Genomic DNA, 25,433 nt, shown 5'->3' on the forward strand with positions numbered 1-25,433 from the left:
GGCAGGGCCGCAGGGGGGTGCGGCAGGGGTTGCCTGGAGACCGGGCAGGGGGTGCGGCAGAGGCTGGCTGTAAGCAGGGGGTGCAGGGCTGGCTGCAGGCAGGGCAGGGGGGTGGGGCTGGTGCGGGCAGAACAGGGGGGGCGGGGCTGGAGGTAGGGCAGGGGTGCAGCAGGGGCTCGCTGCGGACAGGGGGTGCAGGGCTGGCTGGAGACGGGGCTGGCTGCGGGCAGGGGGTGCGGGGCTGGTGCGGGGACGGGGTGCAGCAGAGGCAGCTGGAGCCCCGGCCCTTTAAATAGCTTCTACCACCCCGGCCCTTTAAATAGCCGCGGGAGCCCTGGGGAAGCAGCAGTGCTCCAGCGGTTATTTAAAGGGCAGGGGCGGTAGTGGCAGCAGGAGTCCCGGACTTTTTAAATAGCCCCCAGAGCCCCGCAGCCCTACCCCAGGGCTCCAGCAGTGGGGGTCTGGTAGCAATTTAAAGGGCCTGGGGCTCCGGCCCCTGCTGGGAGCCCTAGGTCCTTTAAATTGCCCCCTGGGGAAGCCGGGCCACCCTGGTACAGCGCACCGGCTCTTGCCGGTACACCGTACCGGGGCTTGGGCCCGGGGCCCGATTCAGGGGAATTGGTTGAATTGGCCTAAAGCCGGCCCTGGTGGGGGTATGGCCACAGAGCCGCAGGGAGGGGAACCCTGTGGTTTGGGGGCTGGGTGGGTACTGGGAGTTCCTCCTGAAGGGACGGGGGTTGGCCAAGGTCACTCAGCCCCGGGGTGTGGGAGGGGGACTGGCTGAGGGCACTCAGAGCCCCAGGAAGTTGGGGGGGGGGGGGGCTGAGGGGAGGGACTGGCCAGGGGCACTCAGAGCTTGGGGGAGGGGCTGTCCGGGGAGGCACTCACAGCCCCAGGAGGTGGGTTGGGGAGGGGCACACAGGATTTCAGGAATTTCCTGGCAGTGAAGAGCTGCTGGCGGCAGGGAGGAACCAGCCGTGACAATCCCCACTTGGGATCCCTGGCTGGGCTAGTGGCTATGGGGGCCCGTGGCCAAGCTGCAGGGGAAGGTGACCTGAAGGAAATGCCTCGGCCTTGGCCTTCCGGCTAGGAAGGGCCTGGGCCAGACAATGACCCACCGCGCAGTGTCCCAGCTCCCTGCCCCGAGGTAATGTGTAACATTGGGGTGAAAAGAGATCATTGCATTAATGGTTGATGTTATAAATAAAGGTGGGGGTACATACCCCTTCACTAAGGAGAACCTGAACTACCTTGAAGTAGAGATTAGAAAGCTAAATACAGAGTATAATGCTATTGAGATACCAATACAAAACAATTCTGCATCTCTAGGACTTTATAATGTTTGTAATCCATCCAGGAAACTAGAGGCTATGGACCTGAAAGGATTCATTGCAGGTGTCACATGCCCATTCATTATCTGTGGTGATCTGAATAGTCACAACAGATTGTGGGGAAGTAAGAAAAACATGGAAAATGTTTAGAGCAAATCTTTGAAGAGAATAACTTAGTAATATATGAAGGAGCACCTACCATGCTGATGGAAGCGTCTCATGTCTGGATCTTGGACAATAGAGAGTGAATGAAGCTGTGAAATTTACCTGGGTGGGGGTGAGGGGAAGGCTAGTGACCACTTCCTGACATTAATTATATCTCAAGGAACAGGAAATACTGAAGATGAGGATAATATCCCCACTTGGAATCTTAAAAAAACAAACTGGAAAAATCTTTGGAAACAGAAGTGAGGAATGTGTGAATAAGTAATATATCTGTGAAGATATTGAGGATTGAGATATTGATCTTCCTAGGACACCAACACTGCCTAAAGATAGGAAATGTGTACCATGGTGGAACAAGGAATATGAAATGGTAATTAGGGAAAGGAATAAGCATATAAGATAGCAAAAAAAAATCTTTAAATAATGAACATAAGGAAATATAAAAAAGTAAGGTAGTTTCACAAAGGGCTATAAAAAGCGCAAAAAGAGAGAGCTGAATACCATAACACGGGAAAGTAAATAAAAATACCTATACTTCAAAGTCATATACACAAACTAGGGAAATGAATGAAATAAAGAGTAAGAGTCACGTAACACCAAGCCTTCCAGTTGCAGGGCATGGAGTAATAAGCTCTAACAAAGAAAAGCAGAAATTCTGGCTACCATGTTTCAAAAAGTTAGTAATGATGAATATCAGAGGATACAAATTAGGGAGGAGAAAATAATATTAAGGATAATTAGGAGATGAAGAGATGGGATGGGAGGGAGGATGTGGGTATTTTAAATGTAAACTTTAGTGTGGCTTAGGTAAAACCATGGAAAGAATAGTAAGGGAGAGATCAGTAGCACACTTATAAAGAAGTAGGTTCATAGATGAAACACAAAGTGGGCTTCAGTAAGGTAGGAGTGTGATTGACCACGTTGTCAGGGTAGAGATAAAAGCACAAAAGAGCATGAGAATCATAGAATTATGATACTAATCTTCCTGGACGTAAAAAAAAGTCTATGATGTGTTATGGACAGAGGAACTACTTCATAAAGTGGCCTCAATGGGTAATACAGGAAGAATGTACAGATGGATAAGGGATTTCTTAGGCAAAAGAACTGAACAAGTCCAGTTAGGGAAAGCTTTTTCCAACGTATAGTCAATTGCAAGTGAAACTCCACAGAGCACTGTAGTTACGCCAACACTCTTTAACATCATGATAAAGGATTGACCTGAGGAGACGAGTATAGGAATAGGGATCATGTTGTTTGCTGATTGTGCCATTTAGATCAAAAGCAGAAGCCTTGAAAGTGCCACCGAAAGAATGATGATGCATTTAAGAGAAGTGCAGAATGGGGAAATAGGTGGGGCATCAAATTCTCATAGACAAAATTAAGGGAATGATCCTCACAACAAGGAAAAGCCAAAAAGATGTAAAGTTATAGTTATAAGACCAACAGATAAATGTACTGAATTTATAAATTCTTAGGTATGACATTTGATAACAAGCTCACTTGGAGGGACCATACTGAAAATATTAGATAAGGGCAAAAGTCAAACACCTCTGGAACATCCTGGGGAGTGGATATGAAAATGGTGGTAATGCTATACAGAGCACGAATTAGACCAGTTATTGATCCTGGATGCCAGACCTTTTGGTCAGCAATGAATACAAATCTGAACTAGATTATATACATGCACCCGCATTGCGTTTCAGGTGGTGCCTTCATTACTTTATCTCTGTACTACAGATATAAGCATTTCCATCAGCTGCTGCTAACTCTTAGATCGAAACTCCCAGTCTTAACCTTTTGGGCCAAACTACTAGGTAATAGTGACGATAGCACTAAGCTAACCGGTTAAATTCCCCATGTAAGTAAGATACAGAAGTGAATAACGGATCTTAATGAAAAGAAAGGATTGAAAGAGACCAAAATGTATAGCTATAAGAAAATACTCTCTCACTAGAAAATCACCCCGCATTGAGAGAGACATAGAATTATATAATGAAATAAATTAAAAAATGATAGACAAGATGTCACAATTATATTGATTTGCTATAATTAGGGAAACTATTGACAAATACATTCAGCAGTTTGAAAGAGGAAAGAACAGAGTGGGAACACCTTCCTGTGTGCCCTCACTCGGACTCAAAATAGCTGTATATCTAACTAACCTTCTTAGAAAATCAGTGGCCTTAAAGTAACAATTTTCCTTGCAAAATATTTCAAGAATACAAGGACAATGGGGACCAATAAAGTCAGCTTTTCTGCAATTCTTTAAGAATACTGGGAAGGGTGCGAGATTACGTCATGAACAAGATACGAAGTACAGGGCGTGCTTTAGACTCAGAAAGCGAGTCTGCTATGTCACAAAACCCAAAATGTGTCCAGACAAAAACGCGGATCCCTACCTATCTGCCACACCTGCCCTGCTGCTTTCTTCCTGGATTCCCAGTACTTACCTTGGGTCCGACTTGGATTCTGACTCCCGATTGACCCTTGGAAACATGGCACCAACCGCGATACCTGGTATTGACCCTCAGCCTAATTCCTGATTCTGTCCCCGCTTCTGACCTTTAGCTTGACTCTTGACCCTGATACTGACTCTGACCCCTGACTTAAGTTCCGGGATCTCCAGCTTCTACCACTTGTCCTACTTATCTTTCCCCAGCATCCTGACTCAAACTATGTATCATAAAAATGAATACAGACACTTCCCACATTCTTCACAGAGAGCGAATCTTAAATTGCTAATGCTTAATTACTCAAGCACTTTAATACCCCGTTTTGGAAGGTGATCTATAAATTCAAAGCAGCAGCAGTTTGGAACTGGGTGCTTACCTCTATTCATAGGACAGCTCACACTTGAGTTGATGAACTCATTTCTCAGGAAGAACAGGAGTACTTGTGGCACCTTAGAGACTAACAAATTTATTAGAGCATAAGCTTTCGTGGACTACAGCCCACTTCTTCGGATGCATACAGAGTGAATTTGTTAGTCTCTAAGGTGCCACAAGTACTCCTGTTCTTTTTGCGGATACAGACTAACACGGCTGCTACTCTGAAACCTGTCATTTCTCAGGGTTTGAGACAAGGTGGGTGAGGTAATCCTTTTATTGGACCAACTTCTGTTGGTGAGAGACAAGTTTTCGACTACGCAGAGCTCTTCAGGGTTTGGCAGAGAGGACGCTGGTTCCACTGAGGTTCTTGTCTTTCATCATTCTGCAGAAACGGGACTTTCTCATTAAAGAGACCTGCAGTTACCTGAAGGGATGAGCTGGTGCATGTGATCTACCTTTGGAAAATGGGCTTCCCCTTCGATTTAATAAGTGTAAATGCTCTCTCATATATGTATTCTTTCTTCATGCTTTTCAATACAGTCCCACTTCAACCTTTCTCCCACCTGGTTCATTTTCTATCTCCAAAGCTTTGTAGCTAACAATGCCCAGTGTGACTTGCAATTATACAAGTCCCATTGTACATCATGTTTTAGTCTAATGATCCTTTGTGGAAAATATTTTAGGTCATGGACAAACACCTGCTTACATTTTTGGGAGATGCCTGTCCAAGATGATGGCCAGTTATAATATACTTGTGCTGCCCCTTTATTGGTATTCAAGATATGCTGCCATCTAATGGGCATTTTTTAAAGTAACTGCCCATATCTCACTCTTACAACATGCTGCCACCTAATGGCCATTTTACAGTATAACTTTCCCATTATTTCAGAGTAGCAGCCGTGTTAGTCTGTATCCGCAAAAAGAACAGGAGTACTTGTGGCACCTTAGAGACTAACAAATTTATTAGAGCATAAGCATCCGAAGAAATGGGCTGTAGTCCACGAAAGCTTATGCTCTAATAAATTTGTTAGTCTCTAAGGTGCCACAAGTACTCCTGTTCTTTTTCCCTTTATTGTATTGGCTACTGAACTCTAGGTCACTAGACCCCCACTCCCATCATTTCCTCTACTCTGGTGCCATCTAGTGTCGATTTCCCCACATGACAGCCTGTTGCTCTCCTCTCCTCTATGGATTCTTCTTGCTATAGCTGCCTCTTACCCATTCTTGACTCTCATATCACCTGGTAGCCATTATTTAATATAACTAACAGCCCATAACTCACTCCATAACATCTGCTACTATCCACAGTTCATTACGCAGCATAGACTTCCTCTTCTCTTCAGTGCTCTCAGCTCAACACTTATACAGCATTATACAGCTTCACCTCCCTTTCCACTTCCCTCTGTTGGTCATTTGGCAACATAAAGTCTCCTTTCTTGCCCTTCCACTTTGGCTGATGTTCATCGGGTCAGTGTTGTCTATTTAAGTGGAAGGACCAGGGACGGAAGTGGCTATAACCATGGTCACATTATGGAGTTTTTAACTGGGCACCAGGCGGAGTGGAGACAAAATTTGAACCAGTTTTTTATATCCATAAAAAACCTCCTGATGACTGTTTGACAGACCTGACTCTAGGAAAGCCTCAGTTACCCTGGCAAAACCCCCAGCTGGGTCATAAGAACAGTCATTCTGGGTCAGACCAATGGTCCATCTAGCCCAGTATGCTGTCTTCTGACAGTGGCCAGTGCCACAGGCTAGGGACACTATCCCTGCCCATCCTGGCTAATAGCCATTGATGGACTTATCCTCCGTTAACCTATCCTTGGGTCTGGACAGTCCCTGTGCCCCTGGCTTGTGAGTCTACCTCTTTGTTGCCCAACCTCCCCACCTCCAAGGGCCCAGTGAGCCTGGAGCTATTGCTTTGCTGGAGCTGGTCATAGCCGGGCGTAGCCAGGATAAGAGCTATGAAGCTGTTCCTGGTGACATGTCCAGGGGTCACTGCTGGGCCTAGCGGATTGCATCCGGGCTGTGTGAGTGCAATGGAGGTGGCTGGCTTGTGTAGGTGAGAGAGAGAGCTTGGGACACTGGGCCTGGTGTAAGACCTGAGTCCTGAACCATAGTCAGCAAAGTCCAGCCACGCCATGAACCAAAGTAGGCCATGTATTACAGCAGATGCTGACAAGTTCACTGTCTGATATATGTCCTAGGCAATGGTATTACTAGCGTTGCTAACACACAAGCACTCCTAAGAAGCAACAGACTGCAGGAGATTAGCCCAGGCACATCCTGACCTAACACCAGATAAGAAGGTTTGACAGAAGTGATGAATAGGGATGTTTTGCCCGAAACACCTGGAGCAAGGTACAAGGGGAGGTAACAAGCAGATAGAATAACACGTGAGGTGGGATGTAAGTTCTTTGGCTCAGTCTATAAATGTCGGGGTACCTCAATTTAACCCTTTGTGCGGACCATGGAACAGCAGAAATTCCCGCTGCTGACTGAGCTGTTCCTTGGCACTGGGCACTCGTGTGTTAGTGTATCTGTACCCACAGAACCAGGATGCCTTGAGGGCAATAAACTTGGCTGAGTGCCTTTGTCACCAAACCATGCCTGTGGTCTTTCTTCCTGGGTAGTACTATCAAGGTCTGCTGAACCAAATGTGTGCACAGGGCTGTGACAACATACGGAGAGAGGAGGCAAGCACGCCGACTGACAGCAGTTTGCAGAGGGCTATGATGGGAAGAAGCACAATTTCAGGGGTGGCAGATTTCCCAGGCTTACATCCCCACATATGCTGTACCAGGAGTTACTATTTTTATTGTCCAAACAAAATTGGTCTCCACTCCACCTGGTGCCCAGTTAAAAATTCCATGATGGTACCACGGTTATGGCCATCTCCCTCCCTGGTCCTTCTACTTAGATGGAGAACAGTGAACTGAGCTCTGGCTGGATTCTGTGTTGTATCCTTAGGGGCATAAGAAACGATCTGTAGCAACAAATATGATGATGTCACCCATTGTGTTTTGTTTGCATTAGATTGTCTGAATTTGATTGCAAGACTTTATTATCTTACATAGAGAAACAATGAACAGGGAATATATCCAGGGATTTACTTTCATCATTAGTGGATTTTGTGCCTTACACAATGTCAGCTCTGTGCAGTTTCAGACACTGTACACACTCTCCCAGAGGGTGAACTTTTAGCCAAAACCCTGGGGAAAAATACCATTATACCGTGTGTATCAGTGCTGAACATGAGAGAGTGGCAGAGCTGTCTACATCCTCACTTTCCTGGAAGATGTGTTCCATGGACACAGCGGGGGACCATAAAGACTGTCTCAGTAACTCCACGCAGATCATCTCCATTTCTTTTTCACATTACTGCTGAGATTTCCAATGGGAGTTTTCAACTTAATTTTAATGGGGGCTGATGGCTGAAATCACTCAGGCAGCTTTGAAAACCTCAGGCTAAGTTATTCTCGAGGAGTCTCTGCACACTTTGTTGAAAACCACATATTTATTGACTGCTTTGCACAAGGCTTCCTTGACCTCTCTGTTTCTCAGGCTGTAGATGAGGGGGTTTACCAGGGGAGTCAGGACTGTGTAGCAAAGAGAGACCACTTTGTTCAGGTCTCTCAGCGTATCATATTTTGGTAGCAGGTACACAATCATTATGGATCCATAGAAAATTGTCAACAGAATGAGGTGAGAGGAGCAGGTGGAAAAGGCTTTTTGCCTCCCGGTGGTGGAAGGGATTCTCAGGATGGTTGTGATGATACACACGTAGGATGTCAGGGTTAGTAGGAATGGAGACAGGGTGAATACAGAGACTAATATGAAATCCAGCAATATGACCTGGTGGGTGTCACTGCAGGAGAGTTCCACCAATGGGATGACATCACAATAGAAATGGTCAATTTCATTCGGCCCACAGAATATTAACTGTGATAGGAATAAGACAAAGATGGCAGTAGCCAAACAACCAATTAACCATGACCCAGCAGCCAACTGGAGGCAAAACCTGATATTCATGAGTTGAATAGTGCAGCGGTTTACATATCGCTAAATACCGATCATAAGACATTGCTGCTAGGAGATAGCATTCTGTACGTGCCAGAGAACCAAAGAAATACAATTGTATGATGCAGCCACTGACTGAGATGGTTCTGTCCCCAGTCAGGAGACTGGCCAGCAACCTGGGCAGGATGGTTGAGGTGTAGCAGGTCTCCAGACAGGACAAGTTGCCCAGGAAGAAGTACATGGGGGTGTGAAGGTGCTGGTCAGCCACAATGAGCACCACCATGAGGGTGTTCCCGGCCACGGTTGCCATGTAGATCACTTGGAACAGCAGGAAGAGAAGAATTTGCAGGTCAGGGAGATCCCCGAATCCCAGAATAATGAATTCTTTGATGGCTGTTTGGTTTCCCCAGTCTCTGTCTGCCATTGTTTGAGTCCAGGAATAAAACAAGCTGTGTAATTGAATTGGAAGAACATAGAGTTAAAGGTTAATCAAGTTGCATTAATTAATTCCATAAGTATTCAGAAACTCCCCTTCCTTTCCAGATTGCAGGCTGAAATTTTAAACCTAAATGTAGAGATCAGAGCAAAGTGCCAAAAGTCTCAATTTGAGAACAGAACATTTGTATCCATGTAAACCATTGTCTGCCATAATCAAAGCAATCACTTCTGAAACTGCCCATATCTCTGGTAGCCGAGTACTGATATAGCGGATCAGAGTATTTCTTTATCTACTATGATATTCCCTCTAGTGACATCTTAGAGCTTAACAATGTTGCTTAAATGCTGTATTTCATTTCTGGCAATGACCAGAATCATGCCATGTTTTAGGAATCAAAATCAAACAACTAAAATTGGACTGAGATTTTTCAATGCAGTTTAAAGTCCTTAGGCAATGGCCTTCTGTTAGATTTATTTCTATTTATTCTACAAATATATCCTGGAATATTCAGCATTTCAGTGCCCTGTAGGAAAAAGAACAATTTGCATCCCCTCACAAGACATCAGTTCATGCCATAAATTATGAAGTGGAGTAAATTCTCCCTTAGTTTTTCTGGTGGTGATGGTGACATGGTAAGTGACTGGCAATGCCTTTTCTGTTTCCTGACGTTCACTATGTAGCAGAAATAAAAAACAGCTCTTTGTAGGGTGGATCTTAGGAAGGGACAAAAGTAGGTTGATATGCAACCCTAACCGGGGAGAGACCCTCCCCATGCCATAATGATTGTGGGATGATAATAAAGGAACAAGAAAGGAACTCAGGGTGGGGGAAGATGCTGTCCCTGAACTTGGAGTCTAGAAACATTCTGGCATGTGTGATTTAGAGTAATAAAGCTCTATCACCCCTCACCACCCCATTGGGGCACACATGAGCCAGATCCCCAGCTGGTGTAAATCAAGGCAGCTCCATTTTTGTCAGTGGGGAAGATCTCCAACTGAGGACCTGTCACAAGACATGGATCTCACGCTCCATCTCTGTGAAAAGGTGCTATGAACAGTAACTGGCACTGCTGTGGGAAGGTGAGGCTAAAACTGTTAATATTCACCTGAAGAAGAGCTCTGTGCAGCTCGAAAGCTTCTCTTGTTCACCAGCAGGAGTTGGTCCAATAAAAGATATTACCTTGCCTGCCTTGTCCTTCTAATATTCACAAAGAACATTCATGCCCCTGTTTGGAAGGTGGTATAGAAATGCAATCAGGAAGACAGTGCTCACCTGAAACCACAGGACAGCCCAAGCTTGAAGTGATGGGCTCTTGTTTCTCAGGGCTTGGGTGCTAGGACTCAGGATCCTCATCAGAGGTTCTTGTCTCTCCTCTTTCTGCAGAAACTGGATTTTCTCAGTGAAGAGACCTGCAGTGACCTGAAGGGATGAACCGGTGCATTTGACCTTCATTTGGAAAAGGGGCTTCCCCTTTGATTTACAAAGTGTAAATGCTCCCTCATATTTGTATTCTGTCTTCACGCTTTTTAATATGGTCCCACTTTAACCTTTCTCCCACTTGGTTCATTTTGTGTCTCCAAAGCTTTGTAGCTAACAATGTCCCATGTGACTTGCAATTATACAAGTCCCATTGTACATCATTTTTTAGTTTAACGATCCTTTGTGGAAAATATTTTAGATCATGAACAAACACCAGCTTACATTTTTGGAAGATGCCTATCCAAGGTGATGGGCTGTTATAATGTACAGTAGAACCTCAGAGTTACGAACTGACCAGTCAACCACACACCTCACTTGGAACCGGAACTATGTAATCAAGCAGCAGTAAAGACCAAAAAAAATAGTATTTTTTTTTAAATCCAATACAGTACAGTACTGTGTTAAACATAAACTAGTAAAAAAAAATCAAGGGAACTTTAAAAAAAAAATATTTGACAAGGTAAGGAAACTGTTTCTGTGCTTGTTTCATTTAAATTAAGATGGTTAAAAGCAGCATTTTTCTTCTGCATAGTAAAGTTTCAAAGCTGCATTAAGTCAATGTTCAGTTGTAAACTTTTGAATGAACCAACATAACGTTTTGTTAGTTATGAACACTTCAGAGTTACGAACAACCTCTGTTCCCGCTGGCGCTCATAACTCTGAGGTTCTCATGGACTTGCACCACCCCTTAATTAGTATTCAAGATATGCCATCGTCTAATGGGCATTTTTGAAAATAGCTGCCCATATCTCACCCTTACAACATGCTGCCACCCACTTTCTCATTATTGTATTGGCCGCTGAAATCTATTGGTCACGAGTCAGTATTTCTGACCTTCCCCCTCCCTCACTTTCTCTACTCTGCTGCCATTTAGTGTCCATTTCCCAGCATGACAGCCTGTTACTCTGCTCTCCTGTAGTGCATTCTTCTTTTTGCTTTCCCATTCTTAGCTCTCATGTCACCTGGTGCCCATTATTTAGTATAATAGACCATTTCTCACTACTTAACATCTGCTACTATCCACAGTTCATTAGATGGAATCAAGGTCCTTTTCTCTTCAGTCCTCTTTACTCACCACTTATACACCATGATACAGCTGCACCTCCCTTTCCACTTCCCTCGGTTGGTCATTTGGCAACATAACATTTCCTTTCTTGCCCTACCACTTTGGCTGCTGTCCATTGGGCAGCACCACTACACCTGTCCCATTCCTCTGCCCTCTAGTAGCCCTAGACAGCATAATTGCATCTCTCCTCACTTCTGACCTACTGCTGGGTGTGCGCTGCTCCAAATTCTAACAACTAGCAACCAAATCACACAACATCATGATTGCAACATTAGTGGCTACAAGAGCACGTACAACAGCAGTGTCTTTCAATATATTAGCAAGGGTTTCCCTTCCATCCAGTGCATTTGTGTTGATGTGTGGTCTGTTTCCAATGGAAACGCATAGATTGAACCTACCGTGACAGAATCCCCATTACTCTCCAGGCTGAACTTCCATAGACGCCTCTGAGAATATAACTGTCCAACTCCCATTTCAAAGTGATTTGGGTGCCTAACTCTATTAGGTCTCTTTGAAAATCCTTTCCATTGTGTTGGAGCCCTACCGGTCTCACTGTTGCCCAGCTCCCTTACCTCTGGCCAAGCCCTGACATGTTCCTAGTGACTGAACCAGCACTGCCATGTTAGGCACCACAGGAGCTCTGCCCGTTAGTAGGCAGTAGCTTTGTAAGGCACCTGGGGCTGACTAGACACAGTATCCTGAGAACTAGCCCTCTAGGGACGGGCGCTTGTTGCAGTGAGTTTTGGGGACACTCTTTGTAACTGGTCCCCTCCCTTTGAACTTCTCTGTGCAGTTGGTGGCAGAAGAACAGCTGCTGCCCTGAAGGGTGGCAGGAAGAGTCCCTCTTCAGGGACTGTTTGACAGACCCAACTGCAGAATTGGCCTCAGTTCTATGTGTGCCTGGCAAAACCCCAGCTGGGTATGGAAAATCCCAGTGGACCTAGCATGTGCATCTACTTCTCTGTGGTTGCCCAACCTCCCCACTTCCAAGGGCCCAGTGAGCCTGGAGCAGGTGCTTTGCCGGAGCTAGTCACAGCCGGGCTTAGCCCAGGTAAGAGCTATGAGGCTGTTCCTGGTGAAGTGTCCAGAGGTCACTGCTGGGGCCTGGTTGTTTGCATCCGGCCTGTGTGAGCGCAGTGAAGGTGGCTGGTCTGCAGAGGGCTATGCTGGCAATAAGCACAATTTCAGAGGTGGCAGATTTCCCAGGCTTACGTCCCCACATATGCTGCACCAGGACTTAGTATTTTTATTGTCCAAACATTTATTTAGATCAAAAATGGCTTTTTTACAGATATAAAAATCAGTTAAAATTTGGTCTCCACTCTGCCTAGTGCCCAGTTAAAAACTCCATGATGGTACCACGGTTATGGCCACCTCCCTTCTGGTTCTTCCACTGGGATGGACAACACTGAGTGCTGAGATTTTCAAAGGGAGTTTTCAACTTAATTTAATGGGGGCTGATGGCTGAAATCACTCAGGCAGCTTTGAAAACCTTAGGTTATTTTATTATGTAGGTGTATCTGCACATTTTGTGAAAGCCACATTTACTGACTGCTTTGCACAAGGCTTCCTTGACCTCTCTGTTTCTCAGGCTGTAGATGAGGGGGTTTACCAGGGGAGTCAGGACTGTGTAACAAAGAGAGAGCACTTTGTTCAGGTCTCTCAGTGTATCACTTTTCAGTAGCAGGTACACAATCATTATGGTTCCATAGAAAATTGTCACCACAATGAGGTGAGAGGAGCAGGTGGAAAAGGCCTTTTGTCTCCCGGTGGTGGAAGGGATTCTCAGGATGGTGACGACGATACACATGTAGGAAGTCAGGGTTAGTAGGAATGGAGGGAGGGTGAATACAGAGACTAATCTAAAATCCAGCAATATGACCTGGTGGGTGTCACTGCAGGAGAGTTCCTTCAGTGGGATGACATCACAATAGAAATGGTCAATTTCATTTGGGCCACAGAATAATAACTGTGATAGGAATGTGATTAAGATAATTACAGCCAAACAACCATTTAATCATGACCCAGCAGCCAATTGGAGGCAAACAGGGCCGGCTCTAGGCACCAGCAAAGCAAGCAGTTGCTTGGGGCGGCAAATTTGCAGTGGCGCAAGAATCCAGCATGGGAGCTAAGAACCAACAGGGGGCCCTGGGAGCTGTAGTTCCTTAGTTAGCTCCCTGCCTATAGAGCCAGCCCTGGAGCAGGGAAAGAACTACATTTCCCAGCATTCCCTCAGCTGCAATTAACAGGAAAGGGAGGGGGAAGGAGTGTGGAACTGAAAGCTCATGCTGCAGCTCTCTGTGAATGGTAGGGACAGAGCCAGCTCTAGGTCTTTTGCCGCCCCCCACCTCATCCCTGGGCTCCCCCTGCACCCCTGTGTTACCCCAGCCCTGGACTCTCCCCCATCCACACCCCCTGCTTCCCCAGCTCTGGGCTCACCCCCACTCGCATCTCCTGCCACCTCCCCCCTGGGCTCTTTTCCCCCCCACACACCCGCACCCGCTGCCGCCCCAGCTCACCCCCCCCCCCCTGCACCTCCTGCTGCCCCAGCCCAGGACTCTCCCCCAAAGAAAGAATTGGGTGGACTAAATGGACAGTGCACCTCTCTATCTGAAGCCTAGCAAGGGAGGTACATGGATCCTACTCGAATTTAAAATGAAAAGTAAGGGAGGGGAGGCTCTACTAGGACCTGGGCAGCTTTAGATACAGTACCGGACATATAGGAGGATTTACACTTCTGAGCCATGGAAGGAGAAATTGACATTTCTTTTCTAGATTTAGCTAATATTCAGACAGGGTATCTAGCACCTGCCTTCCAGATTTGGACACCCTCAAAATTCAGGAGTGCTCAAGCTCAGTTTGGGCAGTTGTTACTTCATTTCTCCCAAATCAAATGTACTGATCCACTGTAACTTGCTGTAGAAAAAGTAGACTAAATTGAGCAAGAAATGCTTCCCAGTGGTTATTAGGACTGGAATTGGTATTTTCAACAGCCATTGCATTTTTTTTTTTTTAGTTTTATTTGTTTATAAGGAAGACAGTGATATTGCGTTGGCAAATTCCCCATAGAAACAAAGAATGGAACAAAAGAATAATAAAGGCACCTCAACTTTTCCTCATTTATGTAGGACAGTCTTATAATATGCATCCAGATAGCCTTGAATCACACAAGCTGAAAATTGTTCCACTTTACTGCAGTTCTGTAACCATATGGGAACCAATGCTGTCTGTGTTCTGTGCACATTCAAAATTCCTGCTGAATGACCCACCCTGGGAGCGAGTTACGAGTGACCCAGGGCTGGGGCTGCAGGAGGGTGCAGTTGGGGGGTGGGGGGGGAGAGAGAGCCCTGAGCTGGGGGGGCAGCCAAAAATTTTTTTGCTTGGGGCAGCAAAAAAACTAGAGCTGGCCCTGGAGGCAAAATCTGATATTCGTAAGAGTTGAATAGTGCAGGGGTTTACATATCGCTAAATACCAACCATAAGACATTGCTGTTAGGAGATAGCATTCTGTACATGCCAGAGAACCACAGAAATACAGTTGCATGAAGCAGCCACTGACTGAGATGGTTTTGTCCCCAGTCAGGGGACTGGCCAGCAACCTGGGGAGGATGGTTGAGGTGTAGCAGGTCTCCAGGCAGGACAAGTTGCCCAGGAAGAAGTACATGGGGGTGTGAAGGTGCTGGTCAGCCACAATGAACACCACGATGAAGGTGTTCCTGGCCACGGTTGCCATGTAGATCACTTGGAACATCAGGAAGAGAAGAATTTGCAGGTCGGGGAGATCCCTGAATCCCAGAATGATGAATTCTGTGATGGCCGTTTGGTTTCCCCAGTTTCTGTCTGCCATGAGTTTAGTCTAGGAACAATAAATCTTTTCCTAGATTGAATGGGAATGTGTGACGGGGCAAGTGCCCCACCCCCATGTGAGAGGGGGCTAGAGTAGGCCAGAGAGGCTGTGCAGGCTGGCAGCCAATCAGGAAAGGGCTTACTGAGAGCCAATCAGGGCCCAGATTGGAGGGAGCCAATCAGGGCCAGGCTCAGCCCTATAAGAAGGCTGCTCTGGAAAGGAGCAGTCAATCTGTCCCAGGCCTTGGATAGGGGAAGGTTTGTCTCCAGGGTGGAAGTCTAGCACCTGGGACAGCGCAGGCCCGGGGGAGCAGAAGGAAACTCCAGCCCGGTGTCTGCCAGGCTGCAGGCCCTGAGGGGAAGAGCCTAGCCGGTGCGAGGGTCCGTAGGGGAAGCGGCCCAGGGAAGCAGACAGACGAGGGGAGAGAAGGAGGACAGCGATGCTGCTGCTAGAGGGTCCCTGGGCCGGGACCCAGAGTAAAGGGTGGGCCTGGGTTCCCCCCTTCCCCCCTTGCAGTACACCCAGCCATTGGCTGTAAGGAGTGGCCATTATAGACCACACCAGATCCCTGACAGGAGGGATCAGACTTTGGGGTGTGTGGTTGACCATGGTGGCTGGACATAGAGACTGCTGATTGACCTCCCCCTCCCCCCGGAAAGGGGTGTGGCTGGACTAAGGGGCACTGCCAGAGGGCAGTGGTCTGGAAGAGGACGCCGCGAGTTGGTGAGCGATGTCTGTCCCTGAACTCAGAGTCTAGAAACAATCTTGCATGTGTGATCCAGGCTAGTAAGTATCACCACTCACCACCCCACATCAGGAGCAGGACTAGCATGCAAGGACCTTCTCCCACACAGTACTTTCAGCCCAGGACCCTAAGGATGAAAGCTGGGTTATCACCAGTGCGTGGGAGCTGGGCAGGGCAGGGTACTTCTCAGTATGACATCTCTGACAAGTGTAGCTGTGATTCTCTCTAATGCTGTTGCATCATGAACTAACTTCACATATTTTCCATGCAACAGCCCTCCAGTCTGTATCCTAATAGCTATTGCAATAGCTTCTCTATAGCTCCAGTGTCATTCCTGGGATGTGCCCTGTGGGTTGCCTGACCATTCTGTGTGTTGGATTCTCATTTCTGAGAGATTCCTGCCTCTCCCAAAGGAACAGAAAATAAATCATTTGAAATGGGAAAGGAAATCTTCAGGATTCTCAGTCTACTGAGGTGATGCACAGTGCCCACTTTAAAACACTGTTTTAAAGTAAACTTCTTAGGTTTTCTGATCTTTGCTTTGGCCAATGTTCATCCCTAGCATCACTGAGTCCTCAAATCTGTACCTGCAAAAGTGCCAGAGAGATTGTAGAAATGACAGTTTGGAAAAGTTTTCCATAAATGTGTCCTTTTATAGTCGGCTCTTTTTGAGCCCCTCCCTGGTGACAGAATGGAACCTGGACATTTGGAGGCTGCCTAACTAGTCTCCCCTGGTCTTAGTGACTCAAGAGAGAGGGAGCGGGACAATGTATTTGAACTCACGTCCTAGATGGAAATATCTGGGGTGTGAAAAGCAGCACTAAGTACAGAGTCACTGCATGGGGTTGTTCTAAGGTAACTAACCTGTGGGCATGTCATGGTTATTACTAAGCTGAAAAGCATCACCGTTTGGAATGTCAGGAATTGGATATTTACATGGATAATGTTCAGAGTTATCCTGATTAATGACAACCAACATTCTGGAAATGATACTAAACCTCATGCTTCAGGGCTTGAGCCAATCTCTAAGTATTAAAGATCCAGGTGAGAGCTATATGTTGGGGGGGGGGGGGGCAGATTATCCCACCTCTGCCTCCTGTGGTGTTCTAACACCCTCTTCTTAAACATCTGGATCTGGCCACTGTCAGGATATTGGACTAGATGGACCATGTGTCAGATACAGTCTGGCAATTCCTATGGAAACAGAATAGGTGCAACTGGGGTCATCCTGCTCAAAGCACAGACCAGAATCTGAGTTCTGGTCTACTTGAATCAGATACTAGCAGAAGAGGGAACATTTGACAAGGTCTATCTCCATCCAGTTCTCACCCTCAGAGTTGCTTAAGTTCTTTTGATATTGTCTATAGATATTGTCTATAGATCCATTCAGTTTCTGCATTACACAGTTCTGCACACACCTGCCTTCCAGAAGCTGGTATACAAGCACAAAGTTCTTTTAAAAAAAAACCTCATATGAACCCAAATAAAATAGTTTTGTTTCAGCCTTTGGACAACAAACCACTTTATATGTATTATTTTATTTATTATTAGCTTGATTGCAAAATTGATTGGGAAAACAATATTCTCAACTCCTTTTAGGCTTTGTTCATTTTTATGGTGATGGGTTTTTAACTTTGTAATAAGGGTCCCACTTTAACCTATCTCCCAGCTTACTAATTTTCTGTCTCTAAAGCTTTTTTTGAGAACATTGCCCAGTGTAACTTCTTGATTCCTTATAAAATACTACACATAACGAAACACTAGTTTAAATTTTTCAGAGATACCTGTCCAAGGTGGTGGCCTGTTAAAATGTAACATAATAAATATAATAAAAAAATAATTAATTATAAGCCTATATCTGGTGCCATCTAGCGGTCATTTCAGAAAATAGCTGCCATTTTTCCTGCTTAGAATATGCTGCTCCCTAGTGGACATCTTGCAGCTTCACTGACCTTTCCCCATTACTTTATCCTGTTCTGAAATCTATTGGTCAATATTCCTGACCCTTCCTCATTTCTTCCAATCTGCTGCCCTTAGTGTTGATTACGCAGCATGACAGTCTATTGCTCTGTTCTTACCCTCTTCTCTCTTCTAGAGTTAGCTGCAGTGGATGCTATTAGCTGCTTCTTTCCATCGTTGATGCTCTTGTGTTCCTGTTGGTCATCATTCAGTATAACAGCCCATTTCTCATTCCTTACCATATGCTACCATTTCACATTCCTTGTTCCACTGTGGTACACTTTTCCTGACTTTAGGTAATGTTGGTATCCTAGGAATGGCTTGGCTGTCTGCCTCTGATTCCCTAATTAACATGACTACAGGGATCCTCAATATCTTCATTTATACATTGCTCACTCACATATTCCTCACTTTGGTTTCTAAAGATTTTTCCAGTTCATTACATAGCATAGCAGTCCATTGCTCCACAAAGTTCTTTCCTCACCATTTACACTGATGCCTTCTAGTCTGTATTGTACAACTTTACCTCTTTCCACTTCCCCCTGCTGGTCACTTGGCAGTATGACTTCCCCTTTCTTGCCCTTCCATTTCTGCAGCTCTACAGTGACCACTGAACAGCATCACCACACCTTTCCCATTCCTCACCTCCTGTGCCCTCTAGACACCTAAGAACACAACCTCTCATTTCTTACCTTTGGCCATGTATGGTCTATTCCATAGTATAGCTGCTAGGAAATGTTCTCAATTTTAATGGAATCAATGAGCCCACAGAGTCAAAGCTGTTCACATGACCTTGTCACTGTACAACATTAAAGAGTTAAATATGGTTTGGGGTTTGGAATACAGAAATCTCAGCCTGCTTAGACTCCTCATAAGCACACTAGAAAATTCATGCAAAACATTGGAATTGTATTGATTAGTGTACAAGTTATAAAGCATGTTGAATCAGGAATTTGCTTGTATAACCACTCATCTCAATTAAAACTTATCTAAGTGCCTCTTTCAGAGACGGGATATTGGTTTGAATCCCTTCTTTTGTCAGAATCCTTAGTGGGGAAGACGGAGTTGTTGTGTTCTTGGATTTTTACTCAGCTGTGAGTTTTGTGGTCACTTTTCCTGCTTGTCAGAAAACAGACAAAATGGGGGAGAAGAGATGGGGCAGCAAAAATGGGGAGAGGGTGAATTTTTATTGACGTTCTCAGGATTTGAGGCAGCTGGTTCATGGAGAGATGCTCTGGGTTGGCAGGTTGGCCACGAGTGCTGTTGCTCAGTGTATGGGTTCAATTCCCCAGTTTGGGACATCATCGTATTGGTCTGAGCAGAGTCTTCTCTTTCATTGGTCGTTCTGAAGCTGGGCAGGGCTGGATGGGCCGTCTCATTGCACTTATGCTTCGGGATGCAGTTGGACTCATAATCAGGTCAAAAGAGATGGACAAAGCACAGGGTAATGCAGTAAAGTGCATGGTGGGGGGAGATGAGCAAGTGATGAAGGGAGCATATTGTGATTATGGAGAATGAAATGAGTGAAAGGGTGATGGAGAAAAAAGACAGGGTGCAAAGAACGTGTTTGTACGTGCAAGAGGGAGTGAAAGGGACAGACACACACATTCTTACCAGAGACTCTGCATGGGAAATTTCAGCTGAATTAGTTAAAATTTGCAAAAGTTATAAGTAGCTGAAAATCTCATCTGGGAAGTGTCAGGCTACCTGAACTGTAGATGTTGCTATGTGCTATATACACTGCATGTTATTAAAATGTCTACACTTCTAATTAAAATCCATTGCTTATGATTAAGGTTATGATTTTAGCACAGCTATTTTTAGTAAAAGTCCATTGATTTAAATGTTCACTGTTCCCCAGAATTATGGGGTGTGTGTCAGACTAGGGGTGTCAAACAATTATTTAATGACAGACACTGAGATTCATGAAGTTAAAGCTTTATAATCCTTGTGTAACGGTGCAGGACTCACCCCTGCGGTGCCTCCTGCTGGCGTCCTGGGAATTAGCTCCTCTTCCAGCCCTGGAGCACCCCCTGCAGGCCGACATCTTGCTGCTGCTGGGCCCCCGTGTCCCTCCCGGACCCCAGTGCCCCTTTCCACTGGGGTGCTGCCCCCTGGCAGTAACCCCACTGTCGCGTGGTCTCCCCCTTCCAGGGGAACCCCCACCCCCTATCCCCAACTCGCCTAAGTCTTTGGTTACTGCCCAGTCTCCATCTTGCCCCCAGTCACTGGGGCAGACTGCAGTAGTATATAAGCCATTCATCGCAGGCAAGAGGGGTTTGGACCTGCTGCCTCTGCCTACCTGTGGGCTGCCCCTTGCAGCTCCAGTACCCAGTTGGCCTTCCACTAAGCCTGCAGCTTGGGGGGGTTTCCAGGCCAGAGCTCCCCAGCTCCTCTTGCCTTGTTGCACAGATACAGACAGACATCATCTTCCTCTCCAAATGCAAACAGATGGACATCATACCAAAAGGACTGAAGGTAAAAAATCCATTGCAATCAACATACTACACTGAGTATGGTGAGAGACTGTGCCACACACTCTCAAAGAAACTGAGGAACCACCTGATCAGCATTCTGTACAGCAGACAGGAGAAGATCAAGAATGAGCTCTCAGAACTGGAGACTCTCATACAATACCAGCCTTCTACACAAACTTCCACGTGGCTGGACTTTACAAAAATGAGACAAGCCATTTACAATGCACACTTCACTTCTCTACAGAGGAAAAAGGACTGTAAGCTATCTAAACTAATACCTGCCACTGGGGGCTATAACAATGGTACCCTCAACTCATCTAACAACATTGTCAATCTTTCCAACCACACACATAGCCCAGCAGAAGAGTCTGTCCTATCTCGGGGACTCTCTTTCTGTCCCACCATCCCCACGGACATGATACAGTTCTGCGGTGATCTGGAAGCCTACTTTCGTCGTCTCCGACTCAAGGAATATTTTCAACGCACCACTGAACAGTGCACTGACCCACAGGAACCCTCCTACCAACACTACAAGAAGAAGAATTCTGCGTGGACTCCTCCTGATGGTCGAAATGACAGACTGGACCTCTACATAGAGTGTTTCCGCAGACGTGCACAGGCTGAAATTGTGGACAAACAACATCACTTGTCCCATAACCTCAGCCGTACAGAACGCAATGCCATCCACAGCCTCAGAAACAACTCTGACATTATCATCAAAGGGGCTGACAAAGGAGGTGCTGTAGTCATAATGAACAGGTCAGATTATGAACAGGAGGCTGCCAGGCAACTCTCCAAGACCACATTCTACAGGCCACTATCCTCTGATCCCACTGAGGAATACCAAAAGAAACTACACCATCTGCTCAAGAAACTCCCAGCTACAGTACGGGAACAAATCTACATGGGCACACCTGCAGAACCCCGACCAGGGGTATTCTATCTGCTACCCAAGATCCATAAACCCGGAAACCCTGGACGCCCCATCATCTCAGGCATTGGCACTCTGACAGCAGGATTATCTGGCTATTTGGACTCTCTCCTCAGACCCTATGCTACCAGCACTCCCAGCTATCTTCGAGACATCACCGACTTCCTGAGGAAACTACAATGCATTGATGTTCTTCCTGAAAACACCATCCTGGCCACCATGGATGTAGAAGCACTTTACACCAATATTCCACATGAGGATGGACTACAAGCTGTCAGGAACAGTATCCCTGATGAGGCCACAGCAAGCCTGGTGGCTGAGCTTTGTGACTTTGTCCTCACCCACAACCACTTCAGATTTGGGGACAACTTATACCTTCAAGTCAGTGGCACTGCTATGGGTACTCGCATGGCCCCACAGTATGCCAACATTTTTATGGCTGACTTAGAACAACGCTTCCTCAGCTCTCGTCCCCTAATGCCCCTCCTCTACTTGCGCTATATTGATGACATCTTCATCATATGGACCCACGGAAAGGAGGCTCTTGAAGAATTCCACCTGGACTTCAACAATTTCCACCCCTCCATCAACCTCAGCCTGGACCAGTCCACACAAGAGATCCACTTCCTGGACACTACAGTACAAATAATTGATGGTCACATAAACACCACCCTATACCGGAAACCTACTGACCGCTATACGTACCTACATGCCTCCAGCTTCCATCCAAGACACATCACACGATCCATTGTCTACAGCCAAGCCCTAAGATACAACCGAATTTGCTCCAACCCCTCAGACAGAGACAAACACCTACAAGATCTTTATCAAGCATTCGTAAAACTACAATACCCACCTGGGGAAGTGAGGAAACAGATTGACAGAGCAAGACGGGTACCCAGAAATCACCTACTGCAGGACAGGCCCAACCAGGACAATAACAGAACACCACTGGCCATCACATACAGCCCCCAGCTAAAACCTCTCCAGCGCATTATCCACGATCTACAACCTATCCTGGAAAATGATCCCTCACTCTCACAGACCTTGGGAGGCAGGCCAGTCCTCGCTTACAGACAACCCCCCAACCTGAAGCAAATACTCACCAGCAACTACACACCACACCACAGAAACACCAACCCAGGAACCTATCCCTGTAGCAAACCTCGTTGCCTACTCTGTCCCCATATCTACTCTGGCAACAGCATCAGAGGACCCAACCACATCAGCCACACCATCAGGGGCTCATTCACCTGCACATCCACTAATGTCATATATGCCATCATGTGCCAGCAATGCCCCTCTGCCATGTACATTGGCCAAACCGGACAGTCCCTCCGCAAAAGAATAAATGGACACAAATCGGACATCAGGAATGGTAACATACATAAGCCAGTAAGTGAACACTTCAATCTCCCTGGTCATTCTATTACAGATTTAAAAGTCACTATCATTGAACAAAAAAACTTCAGAAACAGACTTCAAAGAGAAACAGCAGAACTAAAATTCATTTGCAAATTCAACACCATTAATCTGGGCTTGAACAGGGACTGGGAGTGGCTGGCTCACTACAGAAGCAGCTTTTCCTCTCCTGGAATTGACACCTCCTCATCTATTATTGGGAGTGGACTACATCCACCCTGATTGAACTGGCCCTGTCAACACTGGTTCTCCACTTGTGAAGTAACTCCCTGCTCTCCATGTGTCAGTATACAATGCCTGCATCTGTAACTTTCACTCTATGCATCCGAAGAAGTGAGGTTTTTACTCACGAAAGCTTATGCCCAAATAAATCTGTTAGTCTTTAAGGTGCCACCAGACTCCTTGTTGTCTTTGGCCTTAGCTACACTTGCAAGTTACAGCGCTGTAAAGCCTCCTCCAGCACTGTAACTCACTCCTTGTCCACACTGGCAGGGCACTTACAGTGCTGTATCTCCCTGGGTACACTGCTGCAGGTACTCCACATCTCCGAGAGGAATAACAGCTGCAGCAGACCACTGAGCTATCCCTCCCCAGGACTCAGGGGTGTGAGTGTAAACACTTGCAGTGCTGTACTAATCACCTTGTCAAGTGGCCAATCCTCTCCATTGTTGTGACCGGCTGCAGGAATGCGGAAGTGCCGGTTTCAAAGCTCATACTGCAGAGAAAAGCAAACAATTTGCAGCTTGCTTTGAGTGAGTAAACGAATGAGCAGGGGGCCGGGAGTTCAGAACTTGCAAAATAGAGAGCTGACATGTTCCAAAAAGCACTCTCTCTCCCCCCACACTCCTGTCACAATCCACCTCACCCCCCCCATTTTGAAAAGCACATTGCAGCCACATGAATGCTGGGATAGCTGCCCATAATGCACCGCTCCCAACACAGCTGCAAATGTTACAAGTGTGGCCACACCACTGCGCTGGCAGCTGTCAGTGTGGACAGACTGCAGCGCTTTTCCCTACTCAGCTGTACGAAGACAGGTTTACCTCACAGCGCTGTACAGCTGCAAGTGTAGCCAAGCAAAACTAGGAGAGGAGTGATGGTGAAATGATTTAATTCTATGACAATGGAGACCATGGAAGTAGATAATGATTCAAATTTTAACCTAAAGAACTGGGAAAGGTTTGTTTACCTGATGTAAAACAAAGTTGAGTCTCTGATGTGATCTCTGGACTCTGGAGACTAGGCTATGGGATTCTTTGGCCTTGGCTACACTTGCAGATGTACAACACTGTGAGTTAAACCTGACTTCGTACAGCTGAGTAGGGAAAGCGCTGCAGTCTGTCCACACTGACAGCTGCCCAGTGCACTGTCGTGGCCACATTTGCAGCATTTGCTGTGCCATTGGGAGCGGTGCATTATGGGCAGCTATCCCACAGAGCACCTCTTCCCATTCTGGCGCCATGGGTTGTGGGAAGGGGGCGTGGGTGCGGGGTATTCTGGGTCCTGTCTCAACGCCCCGTGATGCATCACTTCACATCACAGAAATCCCTTTGTTTCCGTCCACCTTTGGCGCCATCTTTCAACGGTTTCTGTGCAGTGTGATCTGTTGTCTGCAGGAAATGGAGCCGGAACTGCTGAGGCGTATGCTGACTTATCTCGCCAGCACGTCACATTTGCCTGTCGAACTATTCCTTAAGATCCAAAGTGACAGTGAGAGTGAGGAGTCCGACGATGCTATCGAGCCATGTAACGCGTACGACACGGAATTGCTTGTGGCATTCATGGACATGCTCAGCACTGTGGAATGCCGCTTTTGGGCTCGGGAAACAAGCACCGAGTGGTGGGATCACATCGTCATGGAAGTCTGGGATGACGAGCAGTGGCTGCAGAACTTTCGGATGAGAAAAGCCACTTTCATGGGACTGTGTGAGGCGCTCGCCCCAACCCTGCAGTGCAAGAACACGAGATTGAGAGCTGGCCTGCCAGTGGAGAAGCGGGTGGCTATTGCAATCTGGAAGCTGGCAACTCCAGACAGCTACCGGTCGGTCGCAAACCAGTTTGCAGTGGGAAAGTCGACCGTTGGAATCATGTTGATGCAAGTTTGCAGGGCCATTAATCGCATCCTACTTAGAAGAACCGTGACTCTGGGTAATGTGCAGGAAATAGTGGATGGCTTTGCACAAATGGGGTTCCCTAACTGCGGAGGGGCGATAGATGGGACGCACATTCCTATTCTGGCACCACCCCACCTAGGATCCAAGTACGTTAATGGGAAGGGGTATTTCTCTATGGTTCTCCAGGCGCTTGTGGATCACAGTGGGCGTTTCATTGACATTAACACAGGCTGGCCCGGAAAGGTGCATGACGCACACATCTTTCGGAACACTTGGCTGTTCAGGAAGATGCAGGCCAGGACTTTTTTTCCAGAGCAGAAGATCATGGTAGGGGAAGTCGAAATGCCCATTGTGATCCTTGGAGTTCCCGCTTACCTGTTAATGCCGTGGCTCATGAAACTCTACACAGGGAGCCTTAACAGCAGCAAGGAACAGTTCAACTACAGGCTGAGCTGGTGCCGAAAGACTGTGGAGTGTGCCTTTGGCCGTTTAAAGGGCCGCTGGCAATCTCTGTATGGGAAGCTGGACTTGGCTGAAAACAGCATCCCCACGGTTATATCCGCGTGCTGTGCCCTCCATAATATTTGTGAAGTGAAGGGTGAAAGCTTCA

At 46.5% G+C, this 25,433-nt stretch overlaps 2 pseudogenes; one reads left to right on the plus strand and one right to left on the minus strand.

Annotated features, from left to right (window-relative positions):
- The window catches only part of LOC135974560 (olfactory receptor 6N1-like), a 157,651-nt pseudogene that overhangs the window by 51,008 nt on the left and 81,210 nt on the right, over positions 1-25,433 (plus strand).
- On the minus strand, positions 7,793-8,768 carry LOC112061623 (olfactory receptor 6N1-like; annotated as a pseudogene).

The sequence above is a fragment of the Chrysemys picta genome, chromosome 12 (assembly GCF_011386835.1).
Source record: "Chrysemys picta bellii isolate R12L10 chromosome 12, ASM1138683v2, whole genome shotgun sequence".
Classification (NCBI taxonomy): Eukaryota; Metazoa; Chordata; order Testudines; family Emydidae; genus Chrysemys; species Chrysemys picta.